Genomic DNA, 15,160 nt, shown 5'->3' on the forward strand with positions numbered 1-15,160 from the left:
AACTTAACTGATATTGTGCAGAGGACTGCAGTCTGTGAAAGAAGTTGTGATCTGTAACAGTTGCTCATTTTACTTTTGATCAGGCACCATTTCTTCTATGAAACCATATGTTGAGGTTGACAGGACTGTGTATTTTACTATGAAGGACAGAATTGTATAGAGACAGGACATTCCCTGAGTAACATGATAATTGGAAGAGAAAGAAAACCTAGATCTGTAGATAAGGTAAAAAAGGGAAAACTGAATCACTGTTGCCTTGGCGTTTGTCTCCAAAAGGATAGACATAAATTTGTTGACTATTGCCTGTAGCTATGAATTTTGCTGTAGAAAAGTAGTACAAAATAATCCACTAAAATGTGAAAAATGTAGTTTTAATTGTGAAAATTCAGACATATGTGCCACTCAGCTACCAATGAGACAAAACGAGTACCTAAAATGCTGCACCCTAGAATTATTACTATTTTTAAGACATTGGGCCGGATTCACGAAGGCTTGCACAGAGTCTAAGAGTAGTGTAAGACTCCATGCAGCCTTCGCGATCCAGGAACAGCCCAAAGTCCGTGTAAGAGACAAGCTAAAATGGCTCTTACATGGAGTGGGCGTGGATAAGCTAATCACCTCACTTGCAGCCGAATAGCATGCAAATGAGGATGATTAGCGATCCATGAAGCCCAGAACAGCCCGTATAAGAGCCGTTTTAGCTGCAGAAATGTACTCAGTTGACAACTGAGTACGTTTCTGCAAAAACTGCAATGGAGCCATGTCAGCTCCAAATAAAGGGTGCATATGTGTCAGGCAGCATGCCAATGGCCAAATATGTGGCCATTGGCAAAGTAACCTGATGCAAATATATGAAAAATATAATTTTTTTTTCGGCGATTGCCGATGTTTAAACCCAGCACAGCCCCGCGCAAATGGGCTGCGCTGTATAAAACATAAAAATGAAGGTTTTAAACCCACAAATGTGGGTTTTATGCAATACATGGAATGTCAATGCAGGGACCAGCAGACCAAAACCAACATGGCCACCGTATAGTGGTTGCTAAGGGGGGAAGCTGAGTCTAAGAGATGTAACTAAGCATTAGTAGGCAATCTGATGCAAATGAGTGTTAGGATACTGAATTCCACTGTCACATAGCAAATGAGCACAGTCTGAGTAGTGTAAGAGTTACAGAAGGGGGAGGAACAGAGTAGGAGATAGGTGACATCACAGGGGGGAATGGTAGAAAGAAATGCAGTTCATTGGAGGTCAGAGTTACATGACAGATGTCAGACTGATATCATGGAAAGAGGTGTGCCACTAAATAAGCATGAGAAAGTCAAGAAATGGAAGGTGTACACTGTTGCCTACACCAAAGTTTCTTGCTGGGTGTGTATGCGCGTGCGCCATGAAGCGCGAGTAAGGCAGTGTGCGCATGTAAGGCAGACTGAGCATGTGGGAGCGTGTTGGGAGATGTTTAACACTGTTTGCGTGGGCGTGCACGCGTTTTAATCCGAATAAGCAGATTCTGAACCATGTAAGTATGTGTGCACGCGTGTAAGCCACTGTGAGCATGTTCCTGCTGGTTTGCACACGGCTCCTCCCTGAGGAAACAGAGAGGAAAAAGGAAGCAACAGATTTAGTAGGAAGCTAGCAGGGAATACTGCTGGAGCTAGCAGGTGAAAACAATTAAATGCAGGCAATTACACAGGCAGAATAGTAGCCCAGCCCAGCACTTAAAACTCTGCAAACAGCAGTGCAGGATGTTTCTCTCAAGAGACACTGCAAGACAGGAGTTAAGTTATCAGAAGTGAAAACTGAAAAAGCTGAACTCAGAGCAGAAATCTTAGGGGCTGCCATAGCTGTCATAATGAGACATAGGCGACTTGCTGAGGGTGGTGACAATGCAGATGGTGCCAGACAACCCACAGTGAGGAGACGGAGAAGAGTGTACAGGCCCAGGGTCACCTACCACGGGTTACATGAGCTGGAGATAGTAGAGCACTATAGAGTGGACAGAGACCTCCTGCAGCAAATAGTGGAGCTGTGCAGGCCACGCCTCACACACAGAACCAACAGAGGGGAACCCATCCCAGTGGAAACCAAGGTATGTGTTGGCCTAAGAATACTAGCAACAGGTACCTTCCAGAGACCAACTGGTGATATGATGGGGATATCACAGGCATCAGCCTCCAGGGTACTGCACCAGTTCCTGGATGCCATGTCAGCACATGTCGGTGATCATGTATATTTCCCCAATGCCCGTGAGGTATTGGCCAGCAATATGCGTCTCTTCCAGCAAATAGCGGAATACCCTGAGGTAGTGGGTGCAATAGACTGCACGCACATACGCATCAAAGCACCAGCCGGTGAGCGGGGCAGGGCATACATCAGCCGCAAGGGCTTCCCCTCCATCAACTGCCAGGTCGTGTGTGATGCCCAGGGCATAATAATGAATGTGTGTGCTGGCTGTCCTGGGAGCTACCATGATTCCCACATCTGGCATTTGACGCAGCTGTACCAGACATTTGCCAATGGGGACATCCCACATGGACACCTAGTGGGGGATGCAGGTTATGCACTGGAGCCGTGGCTGATGACACCCATCAGAAACGCACACACACCTGAACAGGAACGCCATAATGAGGCACACGCACAAACACGTAATGTAATAGAGCGTGTGTTTGGGCTGCTCAAGTCACGGTTCCGGTGTCTGGACACATCTGGTGGAGCCTTGCAGTACACACCAACTACATGTACCCAAATTGTCATGGTATGTGCTATGCTACATAATATGATCTTGCGAAAACAGCTGCAGCAGGACCAGCATAGGGCCGGGCCAAACAGCCCCCACCATTGCCAAGGCCATCACAGGCAGAGCGTGACTTGGAGGAGGAACAACCTGAGCCTGCCCCAGTAGGCAGAAGGAGGCGTGCCCAGTATGCCCTGGCCTTGGCAAAGAGGCAACGCATAGCACATACACTGGCTCAGTAGGAACCCTGGGAATGATACCCTCTCTGACTCACTCATATAGTAACAGGGATGCCTAACATGACACAACCTGCTCTCAAACATGTACAGGGAAGTGTAATATGCGCATCCGCCAGAGGCAGCCCTGCAGCACCACCTGAGGCATGAATGCTATGTGATAAGTAATGTAACACCATGTACTATATGCACACCTGAGGACCCTGACTAACATCCTACCCTCACCAAGCATCATGCCACAACATGACAATGAGATGATCAAGTGCAATAATTGACTGAAGTATCGCAGTTAGTCAAAGGGGATCCAATGTGTGCCAGTCTGGGATGACATGCTGAGCATGACATGATGCACCACCTGCTAGGACTGGCGTGCACCTATCAGTGCAGGCCATATGGATACTGGCAAAGGCTGTTGTTACCCACAGTGTGCCCTGAGTAGGTAAGGCTCAAAACACAAACCTATCTCCATAGGTATCAGAAGGGATAAGTCGAAACAGCAAGATGCATGCAGTCTAAACTCACCCAGTATGGAGAATGTTGATATCTGCGCTGTAACAGAAAACTGAGTCAAGGCTCCCAACAGCACCCTAACACTACCAGGTTACACCTCATACTGTGCTGTACAGCCTCAAAACATGGAACAAGCTACAAAAGGAGGGTGACTAGCAAGAATTGTCAAGGATAACCACACCCCCATGTTGGTACCACAACAAAAAGCAGCATGGACTAGCCATGGTCAAGTAACAGTGGCTAAAACTGCCCCCAGTTTATAGCCTGCTACAGACTACTGTCCCAACACCAGGAACTGCACGTGGCCTATGCTGGAATACATGAATATATCAAGTCCTCCAAACCACATTATATTGGGTGACTGAAAATACCCAGACATAGACTGGGAGCATTATACTAGCTCCAACAGTGTAGGACAAAAGTTCATAGAATCCATAAGCCAAAATGCCCAGGAACAACGTACCACTCCCACAAGAGGGGTAAGCATACTGGATGTGATAATCAGCAACATGGGTACTGGATGGCAAGATGAGAAGTGTATTGCTCACTGGTAAAACCAGACCATAGAGTAATCACACTGGATATACAAATCCTGACCACAGTCCCTGGCCAGAAAACCACAGTGGAAAACATGTGTAAAGCAATATTTGCACTCCTCCAAACTGATGTGGAATCCATTAAAGGTCCTGTGCAGGTGCAAAATATGGGCTACACCTCAGAACCTGTAATACAGCCATTCCATGAGCACTGCCAGGAATGCTTGGATTATGCAATACTAAATTAAAACAAGACACAATGCCATACACACAGGAATCTGGCATGGTGGACACCAGCCATAACCAAACCATGCAAGAGAATGAGGAAGCTACTACATGATAGAGCAAACATAAACAATGAAGTAATCACTGATCAGTAGTATGGCAATAAAATCTGTCCACACATACAATCCACTAAGGCCAGCCACAACAAGTTGAATCTGTGAATCCTGAGGCAATGTTACACCTGCCCCAAGTACACAGACAACCCCCAACTCCACCCAAGAAATACAAATATATGTGAGAGATGCAACCATCTATCCAAACTGGAGGCTGAGCTCCCTCAACTCAGTACTCCCAAAACTAGTCAGGAGGAGAAGGTAACCACACACACCACAAACACAGTCCCACATAGACCTATCACAACTGCAAACCAAACACATAAACACAGAAAACATTCCCGGAGGCACAAATTACAAACACAGCACACCAACAGAGGCCTCTAAAGCAGACACCCAATCAAACAACCTCCAAACATAGCACATGCAACACATAGTACACAAAGCTGGTGTGCCAAACAGTCACAGGCCAGAAGGAGAAACAACATGCCTGATACAGTTGTAATAGGTGACTCCATAGTCAGACACACTGCTGTCCCGCACACCAGACTGAACAAGGGAAAGGGTACGGTAAGCTGCCTGTAGGCTGCCACAATACGCCAAATAACAGAAGTATGCAGGTCATTCCAAAGCAAGTAGAAATATGATGCAGTCATAGTCCATGCTGGTGTGAATGACCTGAGATGTACCTCCCTAGACTACATGAAAAGAGACATAGATGAGCTCTCTGATTATGTAGTCCAGGCCAGTATGACACTCACCGTTTGCAGCATCCTACCCTTACCAAGAATAATGCCACAGTACAAACACGGAATGATCAGTCATAGCAAGTGGCACACTTACTGGTGTCATTCCAAGGGGATCCAATGTCTGTCTGCTTGGGATGTCATGCTTGACAAGCCACGCAGCTGTTCTTGGGATGGCTTGCACCTGTTACCCCTGGGCGTCTGGATATTGGATAAGGCCTTTGCCACCTCCATAGAGCCTTTTGTAGGCAAGGCTGAAAAGACTAACCCACCACCCTTGAAAACATAAGTGGAAAGAAACATAAGGGTAATGCTGACCAATGCCAGATGTGTAAACCCCAATATGCATGCTCCCAAGGCCATCCCCAGTATGGAGAACATCAATGTCTGTGCAGTGACAGAAACCTGCTGCAAGCCTCCTGACAGCACACCAGCACTACCAAGTTATACCACATATCATGTGTCATGGCCCCAAAACCTGGAACAAAACATAAAAGGAGGGTGAGTATCCATATTCAGCACAGACACCCATACGTCCAGGTAACTGACAATGCACAAGGCATTGGAGTCCACCCATGTGCAACTAACTGTAGGCAAGACTGCTGTACAGTCTGTAGCATGCTACAGACCACACTCTCACACACAGGAACCCCACCCAGCCGTCCTGAAGACACTGGACAGTATGAATGTCCCACCAAATACCAAACAAGATACCACAAATTACCACATAGGTGGTAAACCATTATGTAATGAAGGAGTAACCAGGGACCTAGGGACACAAGTGGACAGTAACCTGTTATGTGACACCCACATTGCCAATGTGGCTAGGAAGACTGTCTACATTTGACACAGTATCAGGAAAGGATTCACATCTACGTCAACAGAGGTCATTGTGCCCCTATACTGTTCTCTTATCACACCCATAATCTAGTACAATGCCTCATATAGGATGTACCTTACCTAACACCTGCAGCAGTTAGAAAGACCTCAAAGGTACCTCACCAAGAGGATAAAGGGTCTCAAATATATGTCATATGCTGCCTGGCTGTAGACATCCCAGCTGAATGCAGTCACATACTGCCTACACAGAGGCATTGCATGCCTGTTGTAGAAGGCCATGCCCAACACAGGAGTAATGGACATGCTCCACCCCAGAAAACTTAAAGCCATCGGAGCTGTGAGAGTGAGAGATGTCAACCTCAACAAATAATGAAATAGGATGTGCTGGTGGGACAGATACATAATCCAGAGGCTCCCCACACCCTGGACCAGAATCCCACTCCATGTTAGGCAGAGCCCCTCACTGACACTCTTCAGCAGGAATCTTGCCAAGTAGATGGATGATTGTAGAGTTACACTGGGGGTCTTCACTGTGTCATGTCCAGACAGAGGCACAGCAAAGCAAATCATAAATGGCCATAATATTCACATAGCAAGGGGGCAAAGCCACACACACTCTGGCTAGGCTAACAAATGCCCTAGGGTGGATAGCCTAGTATGAACCTATGAAGATACAAATTGTACAGGACACTAAGGATAATCCCAAGGCTTTCACAACTGATGGTAGGAACCATGTTGGGAATTCACAGATATGCTCTGAATCACACAAATATCACAAACACACACACATATTGCCAACATACATCCTGAACAGGTGCAGTGCAAACCCCCCCCCCAATGCAGAATATCTATCCCAGCAGACTGCTGGCCCCCTGACATTGCAGATGCTGAGGTAACAGCCAGCATCTACAAAGCAAAACACAGCAGCAGCAATGGTATGAGATGGTGTCTTGGGCTTAGTGCAACATGGACTCCAAGATGAATGGAATGCCAAATCACACTACTGCTCAATGTCAGCCTTGCCACAGAATATGTACCCAAAGAGCAGTGTACAACAACAGTGGTCCTTCTCAACAAAGGTGTTGCCTGAATGGATACTGAAAACTACTACCTGAGAATCCTGAGAAGCTCGGTCTGCACAGCTATGGAAAGGATCAGCATGTACCACAGACATAAAGATATTGGGGACCTACTGACACCGGACCCTACCCAGTGTGGCTTTCTTAAGTGCAGATCCTGCCCCTAAACATGTTTGACTCAATTGAAACAGTCATTAAGGTCATTGATGAGGGCAATGTGGTCTACACAGCATAGCTGGACCTTGCAAAGGCTTCTATACAATACCCTACGTGTTCATTATAGATAAGCTCACCAGCTTAAATATAAACCCCTATGTCAGTAGAGGGGTTGCAAACCAGACCAAGGACAGAACAGACATGGTCAGACATGCTGCAGCCATGTCAGACTACAAACCAGATATAACTGGCATCCCACAAGGCTTGGTCCTGGGATTTCCCTCGTCTGGTATATATGTCCCATAGGTACAGGCAAACATGGAAGGACTGTGTCCGAACATGTTTGCAGAGGACTACAAACTGCTCACCACATATGATCCACTAGCTGACACAAGCATCCCACAAAAGGGCCACATAGAAACAGACAACTGGTGCCATAGCCATGTCAGTGTATAGTCAACCCCCGTGGATATACAGTAAGTGCCCACCAATTACCACATAGGTGTTAACCCATTATGTAGTTAACATGTAATGAGAGACCTGGGGACACAAGGTGATAGATATCCTGCATTGGACAAACATGTGCTGTAGTGTTTAGAGAAACATACCATATACCCACCTAATCATGAAGGTTGTCAGATCTAGATAAGGGGATGTCATTGTGGCTCTGCAGTCATCCTTCATCAGCTGTACAATTGACTACAATAGCCCCTGTGGGATGTACCTCAGCAGACACCTCCATCAACCGTAAAGTCCCCAACAGTACCTCACCAGGAGTATCAAAGAGCTTGCACAGATGCTATGTGTTGCCTGTGTTGCTGGTATCAATAAACATGCTGCACCTTGTACAATCTGAATGGCAGTGAGCTATGCACATGAGAGACCTGAACCCCAGCACTGACTTACATAGGACAAGCTGTACTGCATGATCCATAACACAGAAGCCACCCCCACCCATGAGTGAACTCCCAGTACAGGCTACCCATAGAGTCACTTATCAATCTTCCTCAATAGGAATTTTGATGAGTGGATGGGAGATGGTAGCTTTATCCTGGGTATCACTGTCATGTCACAGGTAGACAGAGGCACAGTATACTAACCATGACATATGTCATGGCAAACTCCACTTACAATGTGTGTTGAAGGACAAGCACACTCTCCAACTAGCATTAGACATGGACTAGGGCACATCGCTAGTGTTTGCAAATGTACACCTATGTTGTGGAATACACTACCAATGTTAGAGAAGCCTGGTTTAAGTAGTTCATATCTGAACAGAATGCAACATTGTCAGATGTGCACAACTGGCCCCTAACCAGGCTGTTGTGCTCACTATCGAAATGTAAAGCAGTGATAGCACTAAAGCCCAGGATACTGTCCACCACAGTCAAAGTACTACCAGTACACTATACAGTACTACAGTGTTAGGTCAGTGTGAAAGGATGTTGACAACTGTATGCAAAGTATCCCATGCAAACACTGCAGGCACAGTATAATCCTGTTGTGTTCACACACAAAGCAGTTGTACAGTAACTACACAACATGACACACAACACACAACCATAAACGGGTGATATTTGTTGAAGTTCACACTCATCCACAAATGTGGTGGGCTGCAGGTCCAACATATGGAATTCTCACACTGGGCATGCTCACACACTTTGATAAATTAGACATATGTCAGACAACATGCCATGGGAAGGCTGAACTGGGCATGCTCACAGCAGTTGGACACACATATCTGGTATTTTTACGTGTTATTCCAGGAACCAACCACATTACAGCAGTCTGCCCAGTGCACACAGTTAAATGACTACAGAGACATACGTGATATAGTGGATCCCTCCCATATGCAAACATCTTCCACAGATGCACAAGTTGTTCATACAAACAGGGAATGCTATGGCAATAAAGATGTACAAACAGTCTATCAGCAACAAATAATGTGCATTTGACAATTAAACATATGGGTGTAGAGGTCAACACTAGGCTGTTTGCCCTAGGGAATGACAGCTTAGTCAGAGTGTGCTTGGTGTCTGCCTCCCCACAGGATGCACATTCCCCTTTCTAAACACTGATGATGTCAGCACTCTATAAGTATAGCAGGAGAAGGGAAACCTCCCAGTAATGCGAATAGCGCGCTCTGCTAATGCGTCCGTCACAAGTGTCATAACATAGTTAGGTAGGGGTTTCCTGCAAATGGCAAGTGTGTGTGTTTGTCTGAGGGGGGTTAGTGTGTGTGCAATTGTGTGTGAGGGAAATGTCCCTTTTGGCAACTAGGAGAACAGACTACAGGATGCACATTCCCCTTTCTAAACACCGATGATGTCAGCACTCTATAAGTATAGCAGGAGAAGGGAAACCTCCCAGTAATGCAAATAGTGCGCTCTGCTAAAACGTCCGTCTCAAGTGTCATAACATAGTTAAGTAGGGGTTTGAATCCTGCAAATGGCAAGTGTGTGTGTTTGTCTGAGGGGGGTTAGTGTGTGTGCAATTGTGTGTGAGAGAAATGTCCCTTTTGGCAACTAGGAGAACAGACTACAGGATGCACATTTCCCTTTCTAAACACTGATGATGTCAGCACCCTATAAGTACAGCAAGAGAAGGGAAACCTCCCAGTAATGCGAATAGCACACTTTGCTAATGTGTCCGTCTCGAGTGTCATAACATAGTCAGATAGGGGTTTGAATCCTGCAAATGGCAAGTGTGTGCTTTTGGCTGAGGGGGGTTAGTGTGTGTGAGGACAATGTCCCTTTTGGCAACTAGGTGAACAGACTACAGGATGCACATTTCCCTTTCTAAACACTGATGATGTCAGCACCCTATAAGTACAGCAAGAGAAGGGAAACCTCCCAGTAATGCGAATAGCACACTCTGCTAATGTGTCCGTCTCGAGTGTCATAACATAGTCAGATAGGGTTTTGAATCCTGCAAATGGCAAGTGTGTGTGTGTTTGGCTGAGGGGGGTTAGTGTGTGTGAGGACAATGTCCCTTTTGGCAACTAGGTGAACAGACTACAGGATGCACATTTCCCTTTCTAAACACTGATGATGTCAGCACCCTATAAGTACAGCAAGAGAAGGGAAACCTCCCAGTAATGCGAATAGCGCGCTCTGCTAATGCGTTCGTCTGAAGTGTCATAATATAGTTAGGTAGGGGTTTGAATTCTGCAAATGGCAAGTGTGTCTGTTTGGCTGAGGGGGGTTAGTGTGTGTGCAATTGTGTGTGAGGGAAATGTCCCTTTTGGCAACTAGGAGAACAAACTACAGGATGCACATTTCCCTTTCTAAACACTGATGATGTCAGCACCCTATAAGTACAGCAAGAGAAGGGAAACCTCCCAGTAATGCGAATAGCACACTCTGCTAATGTGTCCGTCTCGAGTGTCATAACATAGTCAGATAGGGGTTTGAATCCTGCAATTGGCAAGTGTGTGTTTTTGGCTGAGGGGGGTTAGTGTGTGTGAGGAAAATGTCCCTTTTGGCAACTAGGTGAACAGACTACAGGATGCACATTCCCCTTTCTAAACACTGTTCAGCTGAAGGCCATGGCTCTGGCACAAGTTGTCTGTTTCTATGATGCCCCTTTGGAAGATCCTTGTGTCGGCTGGAGAGTCGATTATGGTGGCCAGTTCGCAGTCATCTGCATATTTGGTCAGCCACAGTCCATCCGTGTTGGCCTGTACCTCCAATAAATATATACCAAACAAGAGAGGTCCCAGGACTGAGCCTTGTGGGACACAACTCGTAACTGGTTTGGAGTCTGGCATGGCTCCAGCAATTCTAACCATGTGGGTTCTGTCCTTGAGCCACTGTGCAATCCATCTAGTGACATAGGGGCTTATATTTAAGCTGGTGAGCTTCTCTAGAATGCCCAAGTGGGGTATTGTTGTGAAGGCTTTTGTGAGGTCCAGGTAGGCTGTGTGAACCACCTTCCCCTCGTCAATGGCCTTGGTGACTGTTTCAAAGAAATCAACCAGGTTTAACCTGGTAGTGCTGGTGTTCTCTCAGTAGCCCTGAACCAGGCATCTGTTACTGTACAGATATCAATGTTCTCCATGCTAAGGAGTGTTTTGGGTGCATGCATCTGGAGGTTTAGACTTCCGGTGTTGAGTAGCATTACTCTTAGTTTCTTATCCCTTGTGATACCTATGAAGGTGGGTTTGTCATTTGAGCCTTGCCTAACATAGGCACTATGGGGGTAGCAAGAGCCTTTGCCAATATCTGAAAGCCCAGGGGTGACAGGTGCAGGCAGTCCCTAGCGAAGCAGGTAGTTCAACAGAAGACGAATATGTGAAGGTGTAGTGCCTGTGATTAGTTAGCAGTATCATATATGACTGCTCACGTGGACACATGCCAGGTAAGTCATATGCACTGTGTCACAGGCAATGTACATGTGAACAGGACAAACAGTGACATCCTGTCAAGTGGGACATGGACATACATATAGTAAGCTATGCAGATGGCACTAGGAGTCCACAGAAGCTCTATAACTATGCATTGCAGGTGTGATCAGTATTCCAGGGTAATTGCAAGCAAACATGCATGCAAACAAAGCTACAGTAAACAGGGCTGCATGTAGTCCATTGTACAACAAACAAGCTGTACCAGTTCCAGTAGGTAACACTGCAAATATGCAGGCACTATGCACATGTACATGGAAATACACAGGTCAGATGGCTAGGGTCCAGTCTCAGTGCTCACAAGTGTACAGACCATGTACTGTCAAGATGTACAATAACTAGATGGAAACCCATGTGCTCATACCTGCAGTAATACACGTCAAATAACAGACACTGAGCCTTCACTCAGTGGTTCCATACTTAGTAGGATGTATGCTACCTGGCCTGCCACCACCACAGTATCCCTGACATATATGGGGACTCTCCCTCCTGTGACAGTTAGTTTTGTGTGTTGGGGCTGTCTATCATGGTATGAGATGTGAGCATGCAGTGCTAGGGTGCTCCTGTGTGTCCTGTACCAGTCGTGTAGTACTGCACACATATCAACATCCTCAAACATCTGCATTGCAGAGTCCAGTGTGGGCAACATGCCACTTGCAATTTACATGTCCATCATTGTGTATTACTACATTCATTACCTTATCCCCTGTGCTACCTATGTATGTAGCCTTCTGTTGACATCATTGCCACCAGTATGCCAACATGTGCAGATGATACACTATGGTACTTACCATGGGTGTAGACAACAGGAGATGACAATCAGACACTTACTGCATCAGGCATGCTGTGATATACCCACAATTAATTCAGCACACAGTACTGTTAACAACATGATACTATTACTACACATCTATGTGGTCACCCTGTGCATCAGCAACATGTTAACCTGTACCTGCACAGTTGTTACAGATTGCAGGAGGTGGCAAAGTTTCATCACATGCACAGGGTGTGAACTTGGTATGCCTGAGTCAGCCACTGATACCACCAATTGACATGTATGTGTATGTGTGTTGGTGAGGGACAGCAGTAGAAGGTGGGGCAATGTTGATGCAGTGTGTGCGTGTATGCGGTAGCCCTAGGTGTTGTCAATTCGCATGTGTGTATGGATGCACACAGTTCCACCTCATGGCTGCCATATACTGGTGTTTGTGGACAGCCACAGACTGTACCTGCCAGGTCATACAGATCAGTGTCTCTGGCCACGGACACGGTACCTGTGCCTTGCAGGGGTGCTACGGACCGTATCCAGTACCAACCCAGACTGGGTACTGTCATCAGAAGCAGGTGTTCATTGACTAGACACAGATCCCTGTCGGGCCCGGCCAGAGCCACGTGCACGTGGTCTCCTGGGGCGGTCTGATGACAGCACAGACCCAGCATTGCTGGGGCTGCTGCTGGCACTACGGGGGCAGCTGCGGCCCTGTTGTAGTCCGCGATGACAGCCAGCTGCTGCTGTTGCTGGCATACGGCCACGTCGACGCCTCAACCGCCCACCATCGCCCTGGCTGATGGACATGTAGTTGTGTAACCGGTCTAATATGTCCCCACAACGTCTGTCTATGACATCGGTGAAATCACGGATGGCAGCCGCAATGTCACGCATACTGTCAGTCATGGCTGTGCGACATGCTGTCAGCTCCCTCAGACCCTGTCTGGTGTACCATTCCATATGTGACTGTGCCTGCATGACAGCCCGAAACATAGCTGAGGTTGTAAGACCTCTGTGGGCACGTCTGACAGGGGCAGTACGCCCACGGATGCTCCCACGAGAACCCCTGGACATCTGTCTGTGTGGTACCATCTCTGGGCCATGCCCATGGCTGCTGTGTGGGGAGGCATGTGCCACAGATACCACATTACCCTGGTCAATGCCCACTGTATGCTGTCCATCACCTAGGGACATTGGTGACAAAGGGTGTATTGGCAGGATAACTGTGCGCATTGATGGGGTCAACAGCTGTGTACTGTCAATCAGCTGACCAGTGGTGGACCCTGGCATACTTTCCTGTGCCATTACACAGATGTCATCATTATCAGTACCCACGGCACCTGATTCAGGTTCCCTGCTACATGACACCAGAGCAGCAACAGAACCTGTGGGAGGGAAACAGGAAACACAGTTTACAATGTCTACACATTACCAGTGATGCACACATGCGCAGGTGCATACATGCACACATGCACACATGCACAGGTGCACACATGCACAGGTGCACACATGCACAGGTGCACACGTGCACACATGCACAGGTGCACACGTGCACACATGCACAGGTGCACACGTGCACACATGCACAGGTGCACACATGCACAGGTGCACACATGCACACATGCACAGGTGCACACATGCACACATGCACACACGCACACATGCACACAGTTTCACACAATTGTACAATACTCAGTATGCGTGATATCAACACACAGACACAGACACACCTACATGCATACAAAGAGCACTACTAAGTGAGCCAAATAGTACTATTACTATCAACACTATTACAGGAATTGTTAATACACACTCACCAGCATGGATAGGCTGCATTGCTGTTATACCAGACGGTCCTGCAGACGTGAAGAAACTAATGTCAGTGGGCACAACTGTGCCATTGTTACTGATTATGATACAGGTCAGTAGTACAACAGTTGCCTTTCACAGGTCAGCTGCTAATATTGAGGATATCACACCTGCACATTAAATACTATGGTGACAGCTACAAACCAAGGACACACCTCACACATGCATTAACTACCAGTGTACACAACAGTCAACTATACATATGGCATATTACCTGCACGTTCACTGTCTTGCTGCTGCTCCAGCCTCCATCATAATGCATGTCTGCTGCTGTTGTTGTTGCTGGCGGACTGGAGCCACTACACTCATGAGTAGTCCCTCCAGTCTGGTGAGTGGGGGATGTGTAGCCACCCCACCACCTGTGGCGACCTGTTGCCTGTGGATATCCGATGCACGCTGACGGACATGTCTGATTAAATCACTGCAGTGATGTCGTACCTGCTCATATGTCCTATTATGCGTGCCTATGTCATTTACCCGACGGACAAGGTCGTTGCCACAGTGCAGCCCTCTCCTGCTGATTCTGGCTGGTGCGGGAAAAGAGTATTGCATAATCCCGCACCAGGCTCTGGTGTATCTCCTCATCCTCAGCTGTGGAGTAGGTGGGATTCCGCGGGTGGGCCATGTACCTGAAAAAGAAAATAACCCGATATCAGCAATATATGTCAGCAGAATTTGGCACACATACTACACATGCTACTCGACTGTTATGATACAACATATCTCACATATGTAGCATCTGTCTGTCTATTGGTGGATACACATGTAAATGGCCAGGTATCAGTGCTCAGCCAGCAACTGTGCAACAGTACCTGGCACATGACATACTACCAAACCCCAGCAGTCAGAACACTGATTCAGGTCAAGAGACCCTCCTCACTCTGGGGGTTTGTATCTAGGTACTGTATGGCCTACATCATCGACTACTGTGAGCTGACCACACACTG

General features: G+C 47.0%; 1 protein-coding gene across 2 annotated transcripts in view; it reads left to right on the forward strand.

Annotated features, from left to right (window-relative positions):
• The window catches only part of TTLL9 (tubulin tyrosine ligase like 9), a 787,629-nt gene that overhangs the window by 26,047 nt on the left and 746,422 nt on the right, over window positions 1-15,160 (forward strand). The window lies entirely within an intron of this gene.

The sequence above is a fragment of the Protopterus annectens genome, chromosome 12.part0, assembly GCF_019279795.1.
Source record: "Protopterus annectens isolate FY-2018-M chromosome 12.part0, PAN1.0, whole genome shotgun sequence".
Taxonomy (NCBI): Eukaryota; Metazoa; Chordata; order Ceratodontiformes; family Protopteridae; genus Protopterus; species Protopterus annectens.